Raw genomic sequence first — 19849 nt, forward strand, 5'->3', positions numbered from 1 at the left:
TAAAATAAAACCACAATGAGATACTCTTTCACAACTATTAGAATGGCTAAAACTGAATGAAAATGTCAGGTGCTGATGAGGACGTAGAGCAACTGGAATTCTCATAAACTGTCAGAGGAACTCTAAGAATGTACAGCCACTTCGTGAAAAGATCTGGCAGTTTCTTGAATAACTAAACATACATCTACACTCTACCCCAGCAATTCCACTCCTAGGTACACACAAGAGAAAAGAAATGTCCAAACTAAAACTTGAACACAAATGAACTTCACGCAAGCTTTATTCATAACAGCCAAACACTGGAAACAACCCAGATATTCATCAGCTGGCGAATGGATAAGCAAAACTGTGTATACTCGTATAATGTAACACTGCTAAGCGATGAAAAGGTACAAACGACTGATTTAAGAATGAATCTCAAAAACATGTTAGGCAAAATAAGCCAAACATAAGAGTACATGCAGTATATGCATACTGTACCCATCCCATCTATATGAAATTCTAGAACACGCACAACTAATCTACAGTAATAGAAAGCAAGTTACCTGAGGCCGAGGATGCTGTTGAGGGGACTGCAAAGGGTAATGAGGGAAGTATTTTGGGGGTAGAAATGTTCTATATCTTGATTGTGGTAGTGGTTACATGAGTATATATAGTTTTCAAAACTCAAACAGTATACTTGAAATGAGTACATTTTATTGCATGTAAACTATACATCAATAAGCTGATTAAACAAACAAAAAAAACATAACTACAATACAGATACCAGTACACACTCATCAGAATGGCTAAAATGAAAAGGATTGGCAAAGCCAAGAGATAACTGGAACTCTCCACATTACAGGTAGGTGTCTAGATTGTCTCAAGTGCTTGGAAAACAGTTTAGCAGAATCTACTGAAACTAAACATATGTCTATCCTCTGACCCAGTAATTCCACTCTGGGGTTTTTATAACTGAGAGAACCTAGTGTTTACGTCCACCTTAGAAGTGTTATTCATAATAACAGCCAAAAACTGGAAACAAACCAACTAATTTATCAACAGTAAAATAAATGAATCATGGACTATATATACAATGGAATAATGCACGGAGGGAAAAATACTGTTATACACAACAAAATGGATGAATTTCACGGATACAGTAATGGGGGAGGGGGAACACAAGAGTACATATATATGCTGTATAACTCCATTTATATAAAATCCAAAAACAGGCATAACTAACCTATAATAAAAGAGGCCAGAATAGACCTTTGGGAGAGTCTATTGACTGGGTGAGGCACAGACAAGAGAGCCCTCAAGTGGCTCTAGCATGTTTTCTATCTTGATTTGGGTAGTAGTTACACAGTGTAGTATACACATATGTAAAAAAAATCATTAAGCTGTACACTTAATATCTGTGTTCTATACTGTATGTAAGTTAAAAGCAATAAAATATATATATATGCAAATGCCCTTTTATCTATCTTTGTTCATCCCTTGAAGCTGGATGCTTTTCACACAGTATCCAGGTGTGGCCTCTGTCAGTGTGAGTCACTCTCATTCCCAGTCTACTCATTTACATGTTCTTCATGTCCACCTCCCTCAGATTATCTGAGCTGGTGGTGCTACTAAATATCTGGAGTAATGGCACTGGAAATGGGACTGGAAAAAGTCATGCCCTAACCAGACAGGGAAGATGTCCAAAATACTTATTAACAGTATATATGGTTTTAATAAAGGTGTAATTTCAAGTCTACAGTACAGTCCCTTGTTGATTCACTATCCTTTTGATTAAATTCTTGCAGAGATTGTGGGGAAAATTAAATACAAGCAGCCAACATTCTGAAAATAAGTACTAGCATTGCTAATATTTTTGCTTGTAAGTTTAGCTCCACAATTATAAGGAAAGTGACTTTTAAAATCATAATATAAATATTCACTTTATAAACAACTTTCAGAAATAGAGCCATGTCAGGGTTAGACTTTGTTGAAGCATGTTATTTGCATATTGCAAAACTAAACACAGTGACAACGCATGAAACTATTACTGCTGTCTTCCAAAATTAACCAACAGATTAAAAAATATGTGGTTAAGTTCCAGAAACTGTAATTAATTCATTCATAATCAGTTAATTCATAACTGATTCATGAATGCAAAGCTTTCTAGAGACAGGACTTCATGTTTTGAGTCTGATTTACATTCTCTTCAATACATACACATACATACTCATAACTATCAATACAATCTACCCATTCTACATTTAAAATGTCTCATCTCCTCCTCTTCCACACCATCTGTTACTATCTTGTGATTTCTTGCCTGGAACATTACAACAGTATTAATTGGTCTCCCTGCTCCACTGCATCCTCCAAACTGACTGCCAGAGTGATCTTTCTACAGCACAGATTTTGCTCAAACTTTCAAGTCATCTCTCATATCAAACCACTCCCACTACCCTCACCCTTCCTCTCCTGCAGGGATGACAAGCTCAAAAGTAAAGAAGGCCTTACAGGAGCAATGGTGACCTGGAAAGTACAAGACTTGACTCAAAAAGGCAGCCACTACTCAGCTCCAATTTTCAGGCAAAACCAGAGTGTTTTGACATGAAATGTCTAGTTTTTAAAAATCTATGCAGATCAAATAAAATACATCTGTGGATCTCTATCTACAGGCTACTTGTCTGTAACTTATGACCTACAGGATGACCCAAGATTCGGTTATAATCTCTTTACAAATTTATCTACCCCAATCCGTTCACACAAACTACACTCCAACAATCCACAGAACTACTTACTCCCAACAGACAATACACACCACTGCCTCCCAGCTACTGTTCATTTGGTTACCTTTGCTATGATATCCCTCCTCTGCCCCAACACATCCACATCCATGTCTAATTTTTGCTCAAGCCCCAAAGGGTAACTTTTTAAAAATTTCCTTTATGAGATTTCCTTCCTTTTCTAGCTCCCACACAACGTATGTCCACCTCTCATGATCCTTAGCAGTTCTCACATTAAACTATACTTTTTTACGTAAAAGACTGTAAGATTCTGGAAGCAAGGTACACATCTGATTCTGTTCTGTATTCCCCACATTACCAAACAGTACCTGTTCAATTACATGCTCAATATTAACTGAATAAAGCTATTTATCTGCCTATTTGCATAACAATTAGTACCTCAAATAGATGGCCATTACACAGTATGATCCCTTAGATTTTGAAAATCAAAAGGCTAACAGGTTCAGAAAAATATCCCTGTAATATTACGTTTGAATCAGAACTAACATGAACACATGGTTCATTTTAAATATACTTCTTAGGTCTGTCCACTGAAAAGGTCTAGAAGCAACAACAACCCAACAGTATTGATTTTGTTTCTAAACACCATTCCCCACTAAAAGGAACCAGAGCTTCTTAGAGAAATGGTTGATTCCTGATATGCAGGGAAAAGTAGAAAACCAAGAAACACACCACAACTGATGGGCTCATGTTAAAAAGGAAGCAGGAGCTACCTTGAAGGGGCTCTCATTAGCCAAATCTGAACATCAATAAAGATTGTAATTGACTGTTAACACAGTGAATAAATAAAATCCATGCGAGTACAGTGATACACAAAAGGAAGGAGGAGAAACGAGATGGCCTCTGTGAATGCTAACAAATATAGACGAAATGACAGAAAACCACAATTCGGTAACTTACATTGTAATAACTGATTTCAGGCTCAGGATGCTAAAACCACTGGGTGAAAGGCTGTAATGGAACAGGATATTTACAAGGTGCCAAAATATTATCCCATAGTCCTTTGTAATAATAGAGGATAAAACTGTACCTTAATTGGAGAGATCTGGCTGCTGCCACCTTAGTCAAGGGATCAAATTTAGCATAGCTCATAATGGGATAACCTGTCATTAAGTGCCTCCTGACATGACTCAATGCAAAGTACACTTCACCTATGATGAAGCATTCTTGTCATTCTTGTTAAATGGGGTGCAATCAAGCCTCTCACATAACTTCCAGTTTACAGCAAGTATAGGAGCTAGAGAAACGAGTTAAATAACACCACTAAGAAATATTCAAACAAGTGAAGAATGCTGCACACCCTACAGGACAACTAACTGAGCTGGACTCTTAAAAAAAAAAAAAAAAAAAAATCAATTCCAGGAGAGGGAAAAGGGCAGAGGGACAGTTAAAACAAAAAGAAATTAAAAAGACATCTACAACCAAATACAAAAGGTGAGTTTTATTTGGAACTGGTTTTTTGTTTTTTAAAGAGGGGGTGCTAGAAAAGACATTCTTGGGTCAACTGGGAAAATTTAAATTGAACTGAATATTTGTTATTATATTATGGAATTACTTTCATTTTCTTAGATATAAAAATAGTATTGTGGCTTTATATATGTATAAAATACATATGACTATATTTAATATTTGGTTATATATGGAGATGTATACTATATACATGGTGTGTGTGTGTATGCACGCTCGCTTTTAGAGAGAGACTGTCCTTATTCTTAAGAGATACATGCTGAAATGTTTAGAGAATGAGGTATCTTGTTTGCAACTTACTTTCAAATTGTTTAACAACAAAAAAGGGTACTTATTTAGGGAGAGAAGGACAGAAAGGGAAGGAGAGGGACAGAGGAAGAAGGGGGGAAGAAGGGAGGGAAGGGACGACCAAGGGGGGGAGCAGAGAAATGATCCAAATATGGCAAAATGTTAACAACTGTTGAGTCTAGGTGGATAGAGTATACAGGTGTTTGTTGTACAGCTTTTTTCCCCAACTCTTATATATATGAAATTCTTCATAATAAAAAGTTATGGGGGGAAAGAGAGAAGAATAACTTTAAAAGCAACCAGCTTAAAACCAATGTAAAACCTTGAGAGTGTCAGGAAATAAGAGTACTCTCAAGCAAAGCCTGCGAGTGTAAACTGTTGCCATGTGACTGGAGGACAATGTGGCAATGTCTAACAGATTTTTTAAAAGCACCTATCCAGTGACACTCCCAGGAATTTGTCCTGAAGATATACTCCTCCACATGTGAAATGACATACACGTCAAGTTATTTTTTACAGCATTATGTATAACAGCAAAAGACTGGAAATAGCCTCTACCTATAACAGCCCAGACTGGTTTCACAAATTATAGCACATATAATAAATCAGCGTGCATCTTTTAAATTATCTCTTCAAAAAACATGAGAGCTCTTTGGAAACTGATATGAAAGATGACCATGTCATATTTTACATTAAAAAAAATCAAGGTGCAGAATAATCGTATAGCACACACCACATATATCAAAGCTACACAAGAATGTGGTTGAGTAGCTGGAGCTCTTTAGCCGAGAAGTGAGACTTTTTCTTCCTTACTGTGTACTCCTTTTTGCACCTTACGAATTTTGTACCAGACATATATAATGTATTCAAAAAAGGTTTTGTTCAGAATTGATTGACTTTAGCTGTAACGAAGTCTTCACATCTCCATGCTTTCATTACTAAAATATAATTACAGTGGAGTTATATAGCACACCTGGGAATTAGGGTCTGAAGTCAGTACATAAGGTGAAAACAGCATATAGTAAAAATCTGCCTTAAAAATCTCTTAAATATATGCCACACTGGACCAACACACCATCTCAATAATTCCTACACAGCTAATTTTCATACCACCACTTGAACAGTTTGCTGTTTCTTCAACTGACTAGCAGATTAAATAGCTGGCTTGTACTTAGGCCTCATGTTGTGATGTTAAAAATGTTTCTTTAGGGGGCTTCCCTGGTGGCGCAGTGGTTGCGCATCCGCCTGCCGATGCAGGGGAACCGGGATCGCGCCCCGGTCTGGGAGGATCCCGCAGGCCGCGGAGCGGCTGGGCCCGTGAGCCATGGCCGCTGGGCCTGCGCGTCCGGAGCCTGTGCTCCGCAACGGGAGAGGCCGCAGCAGAGGGAGGCCCGCGTACCACTAAAAAAAAAAAAAAAAAATGTTTCTTTAAAATACCATAATCACACTCATCACAGCTAGATGAGAAGCATTCAGGAATTGAGACAGGCTGAGAGAGAAGAGCAAATTTCCATTCCCCATTTCACATTTGGTCCAGAATGTTCACTGTTTAGGTTAGTTTTCCCTTGTTTTTGTCACCAGATGTAAAGAAATGAATTTGATAAATGTACGTAAGATGTGTAGTGACAACATGGTGCTTTCTAAAATACATTTCAAAAACTGTACCTCTATTAATTAAACAAACCACTACAGTGGAAAAAATGTCACAATCCAAATATAATGTACTAATTTGCTGATTGGGAACAGGCTGTAACAATCCCCAGATCAATGTGAGAAGGACAGAGTAGTAACACCTCTTGAGTGTCATCACATATGATCTCATAATCTGAGCTGTAGCCCATTCCTTTATATTAGCATTTCCATAAAGATATAGATTCTTCAATCTTTACTCCAAGTTATCTTCTAACTCCAATAAGTAAAGTTAGCTACCGCTGAAGCTAAATAAAAACTCCCAAATCTTTCTATCCCTGCTCTCCCTGGTGAGCGCCAGATCAGTATTCCTACTAGATACTTCTTTTAGAGGATTCACCCATAGGCTACTCAAATTCACTACAAACTGAACTCATTCTTTCTCCTCCCTCCACTCCCCCCGGTCTGTTCTTCTAGTATTCCCTGTCTTGGAAGAGAGAACAAACAACCATTCTGGTGCCCAAGGCAAAAATCTAAAATTTATACTATATTCCATCCATCTCTTTCTCCTATAACCAATCCCCAAGTTTGGTAGGTCCTGCCACCTACATCTCTTTTAAGCCCACCCCATCTCCACCATGCCCACTGTCAATGCTTTGGTTTGCCTTCATCATTGCTCACTTGAACTAACTGGTCCCCCTGCCTTGAGTCTCTTCAATCCATCTTACAGACACCTGAAAAGTTAACTTCTTAAAATGCAAATTTGGTTACATCACTCTTTCTATTTTAAGAACAGAAGGATCAAGAACAAGTCCCAAAGTAATGATATAGTAAGCTAAACAAAAGCTCATTTAATAACATGACGTAATGCAAAGAGAATGTACTACCAAGCACATTTTTTATGAGTATATTCCTATTCTACCACACACTATATGACCAAATTAAATAAGCTATTAAGTGTGTTTCAGTAGAAAGAGGCCTCAGGGAAGCAAGGAAAATTCAACTGCCTTCTTAAGAGTCAAAAATGAACACAAAATGGATCCTAACAATGATAAAGGTGCCTTAAGGAAAACAAAGAGTTTCCCAGACCTAAAAAACAAGAGCGCGTTCAAGCTGAATGTAAATATTAACATGCTTAAAATGAATGCCGTAATCAGAAAAGGATTTGGGAAGTAGAAACAAGCAGAGAAGCTGAAGGAAGACAGAAAAACCATCCATCCCTAAAGTAAAAGCTGAATGAGGTTGTCTCAGTCCCAGGCCAGCAAACATGTCACTTCCCTGGTCAAGTCCATGCTAACGAAACCACCTGACTATGATCTGACCTGGTAGGTAAAGTCTACCCCCTGGACAAGAATGTTCTGGTCATTTGGCTTGAGTCTTCAGGTCCCTCTAAATATCTCTTCTCATTTGAAAAACTTAAACTGGCATGTTAAGTAGGATCTAGTAAGGAAGTCTACCTATCAGAAAAGTTTATATTACTCATGCCAACAAGCACATATCATTATAAATTAATAAACTGGAATTCTGGCTTTACACATCAGTCTTGCACAGCTGGTTAATGAATTTAAGTCTAACCGTGGGATAAGGTGCTGGCTTTCAGCATGCTGACAAGATCAGATTTCTAAGGGTGTTAAATCCAAGACCAGACCTAGGAAGAAGGTAAATTCTATAACTGTATTTGTGGCTATTAAAATTAATTAAAATTTAAAATTCAGTTCTTCAGTTAACAGAGCCACATTTCAAAATAGCCACAAGTGGCTAGTGGCTACCATATTGAACAGCACAGATAATGAATACTTCCATTATCCAGAAAGTTCTAACTGGACGGCACTGTTCTGGAAGACAATCTTAAACTAACCCTACTGTGAGTCCTCTCGGGAAACAGGCTGAGATAGTCTTGGATGGCTAACACAGAATCTGAGATCTAGACTATTTTCTACAGAAGGTACAAAATAGACACTCAGCAACAATTGTTTCCTTTCCCTTTGCAATGATTTCTTGAAATCAGAATACAGTTTTAGTCTTCAGGATTTCTGCCCCTCTTTTTATCACTGGATGGTATTTTAAACTTGAGGCACAGCCATTAGAAGCACATTCTCTGAAACCAAACTGCTTAGATTCATATCTCATCTTTGTTTCTTACTAGATGTGTGACCTTGAACATGTTCCTTAACTACTCTATCCTTCAGTTTCCTCATAAGTAAAGTGGAAATATGGGTACCTACCTCATTGGGTCACTATGAAAATGAGTTTATACATGTAAAGTGTTCAGAATTGTGCTCAACACAGAGTAACTGCCCATTAAGTGTAAACTACTACTACTTTTCCTACTACCACCACCCTGAGAGCTCTTCACGTGACAAGCGTGAAAAATGCTCAACTAGAAGAAATACTAACAAATATAAAACTTAAAACATGGATCACAAAGCCAGAGTGTCAGTCTATGATAAAAAAGTTGTTTTTTTTTTTTTAAGGGTAAAGGAAATGGGTAATCTGGAGTGATTAAATACCAGAGAAAGTCATGAGTTGCCTGACAATGTCTTACTTGTAAGGCTGATAAACCACAGATCAAAAAATGTCTACACAGGGACTTCCCTGGTGGTCCAGTGGTTAAGACTCCATGCTCCCAAGCAGGGGGCCCAAGTTCAATCCCTGGTCAGGGAACTAGATCCCACGTGCCGCACCTAAAGAGCCCGCATACTGCAATGAAGATCACATATGCCGCAACTAAGACCAGTGTAGCCAAATAAATAAATATTAAAAAAAAAATGCTAAGAATGTCACTGTTAAAAAAAGAAGAAGTCTACATAATAAGCTACTGAACTATTTAAATAACCAATAAAAAGTAAGGAGGAACTAAGAAGATACAGGTTTGAGTTCACTAGACCAAATGATACTTCCCTGTATAAAACACATTTTGACATGTAAATGTATAGCCTCTCTTATACTTCCTAAATTACCTTAGGTTCACTTGGTGAACTGACTGAAGATCTTCTAATCTTTTCATTGAGAAGGGAGAGCACCAGATACAATTAAGATACCATGCCAAACAAAGATCCATTATGTGTTGTCCAAGTGGAAACCCACTGTAGAAAACCGCATCTTACTCTAACAGTATATAGACAATATGAAAATCCTGAAGTTGAAGTACAAACTTCAGCAAATGTAGTCAGATGGAAAGAGCCAGAGCTCTGGAGACACACAGGCTCAAGCTTAAGCTTGGCCCTGCCATGTACTAGCTGTATGACCCTGGGCAAATTGTACTTAATGCTCATGAGCTTCATTTTACAATCTGTAATATACACGTAAAGCATGTGCCAACTAAATAAGAAATATGTGTAAAGAGCTTACAATAGCGCCTGGCACTTAGCAGATGCCCAGTAAACAGCAGCTACAGTTATTAGTAAATCGTCCTGAGAAGACCCTCCAGGAGTCCTAAGAATAAAAGATCACTACTTTACATGGTTAACTACAAAAATTATTCTGACCAGGTAATAACTATAAATCATGGGATAATGCCACAAAATTGTCATTTGCTTTCCAAATTTTATAACCTATTCCTCAAACAAACGTCCCTTGTTTACTGTACTGTATTCCCTGTTAGGCTATGACTACAAAACTTTTGAGCCTATTTAATAAAAATAACTGCATTTCTTACACTGAAACAAAGTTTTTACTAGCAAATACCTTCACTAAACCACACCCAAACATGAACACTATGAATAAATGTCTAACATTTCTTCTTTCGCTATTATAATGGAAAAAAGTAAAGAAATTTTAAGTTTCTCTCAGTGAGCTGAGTTCTACATAACAAAACAATACAGGGTAATTGCTTACCTGGACAATATTTTGTACTTCAGATCCACCAATCCAGAATGAATGGGGGTATTCCCTTTCAGACTAGTCTGAGAAAAGACAGCAGTCAAGCAGCTTCCAAGATTCTTTCCGCTTACTGTATCCAGCTTTCTTCAACAAAATCCCAAACATGCACTTCGGTAACTGTTGAAAGACAGAAAGCAATCCATACACCCACCATGGCACCAGCGGCAAAGGATAGCCACCAAGAAATGGAAGGGTCAATGGAGTGGTGGATCTGAAGCACAGAAAGTTACAACCCCTGAGTCAGCTATTTGGTATAAAAGGTCTGCAGTAGCACTGCTCATCTCTGTGTTGAGAGAAGGATAAGAAATTCTACATAACAAAGAAGGAAACATCCCTAATACTATTATTTGTTCATGATAAATATCATGCAATTTCCAAACGCATGATAAAAATTTCTTCTATAATGCACATAAATTGTCCCAGATCATTCAGCTACAATGAATTTTATCCATTTTCTAAGACAGCTCCTCTACTATTACAGAAACTTTGTCAGCCAAAGTTAATATAGGAGGGCTCAAATGTCTCCCAATCAAAATATTTATTTAAGCACCTAACAAGAAATCTTTTGGTTTGCCACCACATATAAGAAATCAAATCTTCACATCTCTCAAATCTTCCACCCTCAGCTGAAATACAGGACATTTTAAGACATGTGACATAACTTTAAGAGTAAACTTCTGACTCAATAAAGGCCAATCCCCCACAATGGCCAGTCACTGGGTAAATTAGGGAAAATAATAAAGAACACTAATAAACAATTTACTAGATAACACCTTTAAATACATAAGCCCACTCCACATTATAACATTCTTTTATTACCATACCAACTCTTCCATTAGACTGTAAACTCTAAACAAACTACAAGGGAGAGAGAAAAAGATATTCAACAGGATGACATAGATAAAAACATAAAAATCCAAAGACTGAAGCTGCTTGCACATAAATTTGCTACTTCCTCAACTGTCACAATAGTGCCAAAATGTTCCGGCAGTAATTATAATACCTACCTTTATTGAAGGGTTACTAATGGGGCAGGCCTTTTACATTCATTACTCATATTTAATTCTCAAAATATATGAGAAGAAATAACTTGCCCACAGTCCCACATCTTCTAGGTGGTAGAGCCCATGCCCTTTTCACAGAATACTGTGGCCTCCCAAGTCCACAGTCCATGGATCAGAAAGACCATGACTCCTGGGGCAGAAGAAACCAAGCTTTAAGCTAATTGACGTCAGAAGGGAGAACCACAAAAATACAGAAGAGTTAAGTTCAGCCTAGCTGAACTAAAATACAACAGAACTTGTTGAGACATCCTGAAAGGGCTAACTCCCCTGATCTAGCCACTTAAAAGCATTTCAGTAACAAAAAGCCATGCAATTCTAAGGCCCACAATATAATTTTATAACAAAACACATTACAACGTTGCCCAAGTAGACTTTGTGTTTAGCAGCAAAGATGTGTCTGTGACAAAGAATCCCAAACCCAGTTGAAACCAAGGAATTTTTAAATTCCAAGATCAATAAATAGTCCACAGGCAAAGACTAAAGATGTTCTGATTTTTCATGTTATAGGCAAAGCAACTGAGGTGACTGACTGAAGTACAAGTCTAAGATTAGCCTCTTCATAACAAACGGGTGGAAATATCTTAATACCCTCAACTTAAAGGCATTATATGAGTAAAATCACAAGCAAAGAATAATTGCTCAAGCTCTTCTCATTACTCTAGAGCCTAAGAATAAACTAAAAACCCAATTTTGACAAAAGCTGCTAGTGGGCTAGTAGTTAACTGCTAGAGCAATATACTCTGCTTTTCAAAGTATAACTCACTGCTATAACCAAAATGCCGAACAATTATAGCAAAACACAGCCACAACAACTTGACTAACAGACTCATTTCCGAACCTCTTGCGTTGTCAGGGCTTTTTCTTGTATTAGTGAGTTAATTTTCCCCCCTTCCCTTCAAATAAACATTTACTGAATGCCTAATTGGTGGCAGGCCTTATGCTAGAGAAACAAAGATTAATAGATGCCAGACCAGGAATGTAAGGACTGACTTCTTCCTGTCCCCTGCCCCTTGCTCTGAGTCTCCTAAGCAATCATTTCACAGAACCAAAACATATTTTATTATTAGTTCCCAAAATTGGTTAAGTGTTCTGAATTTAACTCTCAAAAAAAAAATTACTCAGGTTCCTTTTTCTTAACAGCAGAGCTCTCACTTAATTTTTCTTTTTGTTCTGCGGATCAGAGGTTTGCTATTAGAGAATGGTTTCCTATATTCATTGTACTTAGGTATTTGCACATCTCTCTACTCAGTCATCTTTTTCAATTTACATGTTAATGTCCCACTGTTTCTACTTCACTGCTTTCCATTCTGTGAAGGTCTTCATTGTTGACTAACCCTGAGAGGGAATTTCCTAAAAAATGTTTCCTGCTGACATCACTGAACTCTGCAATCTTTGAATTTTGTTAAAACAATAATAAGATCCAGGTTAGAGATACCCTACTGGACTGTCAGGTCTTCCTGGCTGGTCTCTCATTTGCCTACAAAGACAAGCTTCCTGTTAGGCAATTGCGATCAGCAGAAACTGAACTGAGGGTAACAAGCACTTTCTTGACCAACAGGTTTTTCCCCTTTTCTCAACTAATTCAATGAACAACAATACAACTCAGGAGGAAATCTTGTAGGATAGTCACCACTTATTCTGTCAATATCACCAGCTTTGCTAAAACAAGAAAAAGAATTTGAAAATCCTAATTTCCTTGTCTAAACTAAATTGATCAAACATAAATCACAATGCTCAATGTTAATATGAACAATTACCAGTCTCTTTCTACCAGGATACCTAAAACAGGGTTAAGTGGGTTCTCTCCACAGATCGAGTACAAGTCTAATTATGGCTAATTGGTAGTTCTTAGTAATTGTAACAGTACTTCCCAGATTTCCAAGACAGTACTGATTCTGTATGATTTCATCATCTCCCCCAAAGATGCCTCGTTAAATGCATGGCTAAAAGCAACTGAATTTTAGGCCTCTGTAAAGCTTCACAATTAAATACACACACAAATCAGGGGGGAAAATTAAAACCTTCCTCACATCATCTGCCTTGATTGTGCTTTACAAAATATGGTCCCTGTACTTGTGGGGAGAGTTAGCTTGGCAGATAGTTGCTGAGACAAGCCTTTGCAAGGTCCTTTCACATGCATCTCTCATAATCCTCCCAGCACTAGGAACAATACCTACATTTATTTCTACACATAATGAAATCATACCAGAGAAACGTTAACTTTCTTAAGGTCACACAGCCAGCAAGTGACAGCTAAGATACAAACTCAGGTGTTTCACTCTAGAATCCATGCCCTTTATGCTAAATCACGCTTCTCTAAGGTCACAGGATACTTAGAACTTATCGACTGTTTGGCAAGTTCACATCAACAGATATAAAAGGAGTTTGGTTTCCTCAGTCCTTCTATCAACCACTGTCTAGGATGTATATAAACAATCTGTATGTGTATAAAAGTCTGTAAATAATGGTTAAAATGTCTATGAATGTCTGTGTACCACATCCCAGCCTCCTTTTCCCCTTAGCAGTCTTTCTCTTCTATCCAGCTCCACCTGTGTCTTAAGATTATCAAAAGGAAATCTTAAAAAGTTTTCACAGCATGGAAAAAAAAAAAAAACTTAACATTAATTTAAATCAATACCTACTGCACACCCAAGTGCTAAGTGTAGTGAAGGATTCAAAGGACAATCCGATACGGCCTCTGGAAGAGAAGCTTAGACATGATCAAACTTTTATGACACACAGGAAGGTCTGATAAGTCCCATAAGAGTTAGGAACAAATTATCATAAGAACTAGTGATACAGGTGAGAATTTCCAGAAAAGAAGATGGCTAAGATACAGGCAGACAGCAATAATACACGCAAGCAATCAACAGGAAAGTTCAATTCAACATTTACTGAACACCTACTACAAGAGGCACTGTGAGGAGTTTATCATTTAATAGGGGACACACACAGGAAACTATAATACAAGCCCAGAATATGTTAACTGCTACGAGATAAAGACAAAGTGTCAGAACTCATTCATTTCATTTAACAATGATTATCATATAGGCAGTGCTATAGATAAAAAACCAAAATGGTATCTGCCACCATAATATAAACTGACATCAAAAAGAGAAGGCATCTAAACTGTGTTCTGAGGGGATAGTACTTTATCAGCATAGGTGGAAGAGAGATTGTTGAGATCTGACCTAAACCAATTTGGCCAGAGCACCAACTATTAGGTCCGTCCCATAAACATCAGTAGCCTTAAATACATGGGTTTAGGTCAGTTCATATCAGTGCTGACAAAGGAAACAGTGAGCAGAATCTGAAGAACCACAGACCCCCATGCTTTGGCTGAAATACAGAATAAGTGAGGAATGTGAGAAGAAAAAGCTGAAGAGAGGCTGGATTTGAATTACTAGTACTTGAAATGCTTTCTTTCCCTTAAACTGTAAATATCACCAGATGGAAGCCAAGATCCCAGGTACCTCACAGCGCAGAAAAGTTTGTTTCTAGAATTCATAGAACCAAACAGTACTACTCAGAGAAATACACGTGCTGTCCTGTAAACCTATGTAATGGGTTAGCAATTCTTCTGTGCTATTCAGAACTCGCAGTTTTCAGGGGACAGCAGTCAGGGACCAAAGAGTGCCAAGACTTGTGAGCAGGATCATGTTTATCCTTGTCAAATCTGAAAGGACATTTAACCTACTCCAAAATCAGGAGTAAAAATTTATAATATTTGAGCCACAGCCTCTTGAGGCAGGTCAGTGAGGTCTATGCATATGCATGTGATTTATTTCATTTGGACCCTACTAAAACTTCTGTCTACTTTATCTGCATTTGGTAAATCAACACATGGCTAGAGGCAGATGAGGATAAGTGACGGTGACAAATAAGACCCAATTTCTTAAAGGAGTCACTAAACCCACTTATTCCACTTAGAAAACCAATGACAAGGTGGGGCGGGGGGACACAAAAAGATAAAAAGATAAATATTTCCAATAATGTCACTTAGTTTCTTTCATCTCCTTGGCTTTGTGGCCTGTCTGTACTTCAATAGCTCTAAAAATAGATTTGATATTACAACTTCTTAGTAAGATCCAATATATTTTACCTATATCACTACATTCAACAAGTAATATAGCCGTTTAGAGATAACACAGAGGAGAATGACTCACTTAAGGTCACTTAGCAAAGAGGGGAACCATTCAGAGGCTAACAACAGAGTATAAACTACCCATTACTTGTGTAAAGGGGGGAAGGGGTACGCTCACACCCACAGAGGAAGCAGGATTATCTTTCCCAAACTTTTAACATTAACTTCTGCTATCTTCTAATAGGCAGGACTAACCATCTTTTTCCAATTAGCAGCTCTGTGAGTGCTTTCTAGTAATAAGTGCCTGAACATAAACTCATACTACTTCTAACTCAAGTGTTAAATATCATGTGATACACAATGCACAGTTTTCATTCTTTCCAGGGAAGTCCACCACACTAGACAAAGTCTGGTAAACTTTTGTATATTTCCAAATGGATTACTACTTTTCTACCTCATTAATAATAAAGCTAATTTTACCAAAGTCAGAAGTTTGAAAAACAGTCCCACAAACTAGGTAAAGTATTGGGTGCACGTAAAGCCATGAAAGTCATTTGGTGGTTAAATTATTCACTATCAGCAATCGTAAATTCAGTTGTCTCGATCAAGAGTTTATAGTCTATATTAAAGACTGAATCCTACGAGGTAGATCAGCTGGAGAAGCACTTTTTGTGGACCTGGCCACAGGCAGGGGTAGGAGTCACAATGGGGGTTATATTTTGAAGATTTAATTATTCTGCTATCAGTTTTACTTCCTAGTAAACTAAGAAACTGCAAGAAAAAAAGGAAGAATCAAAATCAAAGAAAGTAGAGGAATGATTAAGAAATTGGTGAAACCCAAGAACTCTGTTTCCTTTCTTTGAAACAGCAAGCTCTGGAATATCAAATGAAAGTTATCCTGTTAACCATTAAGTACTGAACTGGTACAGGCAGCACAATCACAAATATTTGAGTACTGAAGCTGACTCATAAAACTCTAAAAATATTTCATGCTTTAGGCTTTCAAAATACCATCAGTTTAACCCCTCCCCCTCCTTTCATCATGTTATTTTGAAATGTAAATGTTTTTAACCTAGTTCTGGAAACTCTAATTAAAATGCAGTGAATACAGAAAGCCACATGCAATTAGATTTCAAGGCATTATCATTCCTACATCTGATCCTGGATTTAGTAAATCAGTTGTTAAGTACCTGTGCTATCAACTACACTAAAATAAATACATATATGTTTATGAAAAGAGTTGCCTAAGAGTCTTAACTGCTTAACTGGTAGCCCTTTGAGGGAATATCAAAATCCGTATACAAAAAGCCATTGTAAAAAAAAAAAAAAAAAAAAAAGAAAAAGCCATTGTAAAATTGATCTAGAGAACTACTTTGTTAAATTTTTTGTTAAATTTTCTAAGAATCCCAGTTTAGGGGGCTTCCCTGGTGGTGCAGTGGTTGAGAATCTGCCTGCTAATGCAGGGGACATGGGTTCCCTGCCGGTGCAGGGGACACGGGTTTGAGCCCTGGTCTGGGAAGATCCCACATGCTGCGGAGCAACTGGGCCCGTGGGCCACAACTACTGAGCCTGTGCGTTTGGAGCCTGTGCTCCGCAACAAGAGAGGCCACGATAGTGAGAGGCTTGTGCACCGCGATGAAGAGTGGCCCCCGCTTGCCACAACTAGAGAAAGCCCTCGCACAGAAACGAAGACCCAACACAACCAAAAGTAAAAAGTAAAAATAAATAAATAAATAAATAAAATGCATCTCCATTAAAAAAAAATCCCAGTTTATAACGTCCTTGAAAAGGTTGAAATATCTTTTCAGATCATAGACAAGTACAATCATGTAAAATCAAAACTTATGAGCACTGAAAGCCAGTATATTTAGGCCAGAAATTTTTTTCTACATCCTTTCAAAGACATTATATGGATCTCACTGTACTTACTCTAATTCTTTTGCAAACAAATACTATTTATTTATTTAGGCCACACGGTGCAGTTTGTGGGATCTTAGTTCCCTAACCAGGGATCGAACCAGGGCCCTCGGCAGTGAAAGCACTGAGTCCTAACCACTGGACCACCAGGGAAGTCCCTAGTTATTTTTTAAATGAATGGAAATGGAAGGAGCACTGAACAGCCAATTTCAAAGAGATACCAAGTTACAATTTTTTGCTATGCAGTACTCCTCCTGTTGTAAGTACATGTGTTATACATACATAAGAATATGTACTATGTATGTAACTCCAATTAAGATATTTTACCAAAATAACCCCATACAAAATTTGAAGAATATCAAAGGCTCGACCTCAAAAGTTTGATAATTTGTACTGAAAGGAAAAATTACTTAATAAATGAACATCAAAAACTCATAAGTATCAGTATCCCTTAGAAAGCAACCATACGTGCGCGCGCACACGCACACGCACACGCACACACACACACACACACACACCAGAAACTACCAGAGCTTTTTTTCCCTCTAGTTTTCAAGACTGCTGGAGAAATCTAGTGAATTATGCAAAGGACAGCAAATATTAAGCTGCCTCTGTATTTATGCTACTGTACTTCCATTTTTAAAACATGCATCTCAACTCCCCAGATACCATCATCCACAGAAACCATGCAGCTATCCAACAGACTTTCAGTGTCACCATTTATTATTTATAGCATTAAATGGGGGAAGTGGCTCTGATGTCACCAACCCTACCCAGTGGAATCACTGACTCAATAAACATTTTCACACTGGAGAAAATCTGGCTAGGAAAACATTTTGCTGTGTTAAGTACAGTCTTTCACCTTTCCTCTCTACCCTGGGGTAGAAGTTGTTACTGTGTTAGGAGAGATACAAAGAAACTGTCAAGGTTTCCACAGGAGGAAAACCTGAGCATGTCCGTTTGCTGAGGCAAAGACTTCCCCCTCCCAACTCTCCAGAGCCCAGTTTGATTTCCCTAACGCTCAAATTGGCAGGTAATAGCTGCCATATTTTACTTCTTCCACCAAATCATCCACCAAGTAGGAAATTCTTCATTTCTACTAGCCACTCTCTCGTGGTCCTGTTTCTAAAAACCCGTTCTGACTCAAAGTCCTAAGGCGGAAGGGGGCTGGGGTGTTCGCGGGGCCAGGAAGTTTGGCCTAGCTACCAAAGGTTTCTAACAGAAGAGTGATCGCCGCCCCAGGGCCCTAGGACACCCCCCCTCCCCCTTTTTCTAGAAGAAAGAACTGGCGGCAGTGATGAGGACAACCCCTCCCCCCTCCTCCCCAATTTCCCAAAGCAGCTTTGGAAAACGCGAAGTTACAGTTTCTCTTTTCTGGGAGATGGAATCCAGAGTACCTGGAGCCTTGCTATGCAAACATCCCTCTCGGCCGAGTAAGAAACCCTTTGTCCGAGAAGCCGGACACCACAGGGGGCCGGGAAAGAGGCCCCTTATCGGCCACATCTTCAAATCCGAGAGCTCTCCACCTCCACCCCTGTAGGGCCTATGCCGGCATCCTCACAGCCCTAGGTTAAAGAGAGGGTGCTGAGACCCCTTCTAGGACGCGGAGGCCGAGGCCCTAACCGATCTTCTCGGTACCCTCTCCCATCAGCATCTCACTCGGCCTGAGTGGGGTTTGCAAGAGCGATGCAGGCCTGGACCGGAGAAACAGAGAAAAAAAGAAAAAAACAAAAAAATCCCTTCTAAAGGGGGAATGAGATGCTAGAGAGAGTGCGAGCTAAGGCCACAGCATAAGCGAGCGAGGGTCGTTCGAGACATGGGCCCAGAGACAGGAGGAAGGGAGGGAGGAAAAACGAGGAGCATGGAGGGGGCCGGGCCAGGTCCGGCCTGAAATCTCGAGGGATCCGGAGGAACCGCGCCGGGCCGGAGGCCAGGGAAGGCGGGGGGCCCAGGTCCCGGCCGAGGCAGCGAGGAAGGGCCAGGGCCGACCTCGCGCCGGACGCTGAGGTGGGCAGGCCCGCCCGGAGCCGGACGGACGGAAGAACGGACGGTCCAACGGCCCGCACTCACCATGAGCTCGATGGTCTTGTCCTCAATCACCGAGTCGGGCTCCATGGCGGCCCCGGCGGCCCCGCCTCGCTCTCCCCGCGCAGCAGCGAACAGCCCGGGCGGAGGAGGCGACGGCGGAGGCGGCAGAGGCGGAGGCGGCTATCGCACCCACTCTAGCTGCCAGCCCGCCCGGGCCGCCGGCAGCTCCGCCCTCCCCCTCGGCGAACGCAGTACGCAGAGCTAGGACTACAGCTCCCAGCAGGCGCCGCAGGCCCTGTAGAGCGTTGTGGGAACGAGAAGCCGACAGCACGCCAATCTCTCCTGACAGCTCGCAGCTGAATTCTGAGCCGAAAGTAGCACTGGACTGTGAATACGAGACGTGCAGACCTAAAGAATTAAGGGCTGCCTCAAGGTGGGGCCTCGGGAGCCATACGACTACATGTCCCAGAAAGCCCTGCGCTCCGGCTCTCTTTCCGGCTAGTTTCTCCTGACTTCCTGGCAGCCCAAGGCTACCCAGACCCGGACGGAAACTCGGAGGCAACTCTTCGCTTGACAGATATCCTGCGTGCGCGACTGATTTCCGCACATGCGCGGTCGGTGTCTGCAGGGCCCACGACGCCTAGGTAGCGGAGCGGCTGGTCCGCTGTCGTCTATGGTAGAGTGAGGTGTTGGCGACAGGTGGGTTC

At 39.8% G+C, this 19849-nt stretch overlaps 1 long non-coding RNA gene across 2 annotated transcripts in view; it reads right to left on the bottom strand.

The window, feature by feature from the left end:
• LOC102984533 (uncharacterized) overlaps positions 1-19616 on the bottom strand; it is a 38549-nt gene extending 18933 nt beyond the window's left edge. For both annotated transcript variants that reach the window (XR_448867.3, XR_008615730.1), the window contains exons 1-2: positions 19185-19616; positions 10005-10166 (exon numbers count right to left, since the gene is read on the bottom strand). This is a non-coding gene — a long non-coding RNA (uncharacterized lncRNA). The remainder of the gene's footprint in view (positions 1-10004; positions 10167-19184) is intronic.
• Positions 19617-19849: the final 233 nt, after the last annotated feature.

The sequence above is a fragment of the Physeter macrocephalus genome, chromosome 2 (assembly GCF_002837175.3).
Source record: "Physeter macrocephalus isolate SW-GA chromosome 2, ASM283717v5, whole genome shotgun sequence".
Classification (NCBI taxonomy): domain Eukaryota; kingdom Metazoa; phylum Chordata; class Mammalia; order Artiodactyla; family Physeteridae; genus Physeter; species Physeter macrocephalus.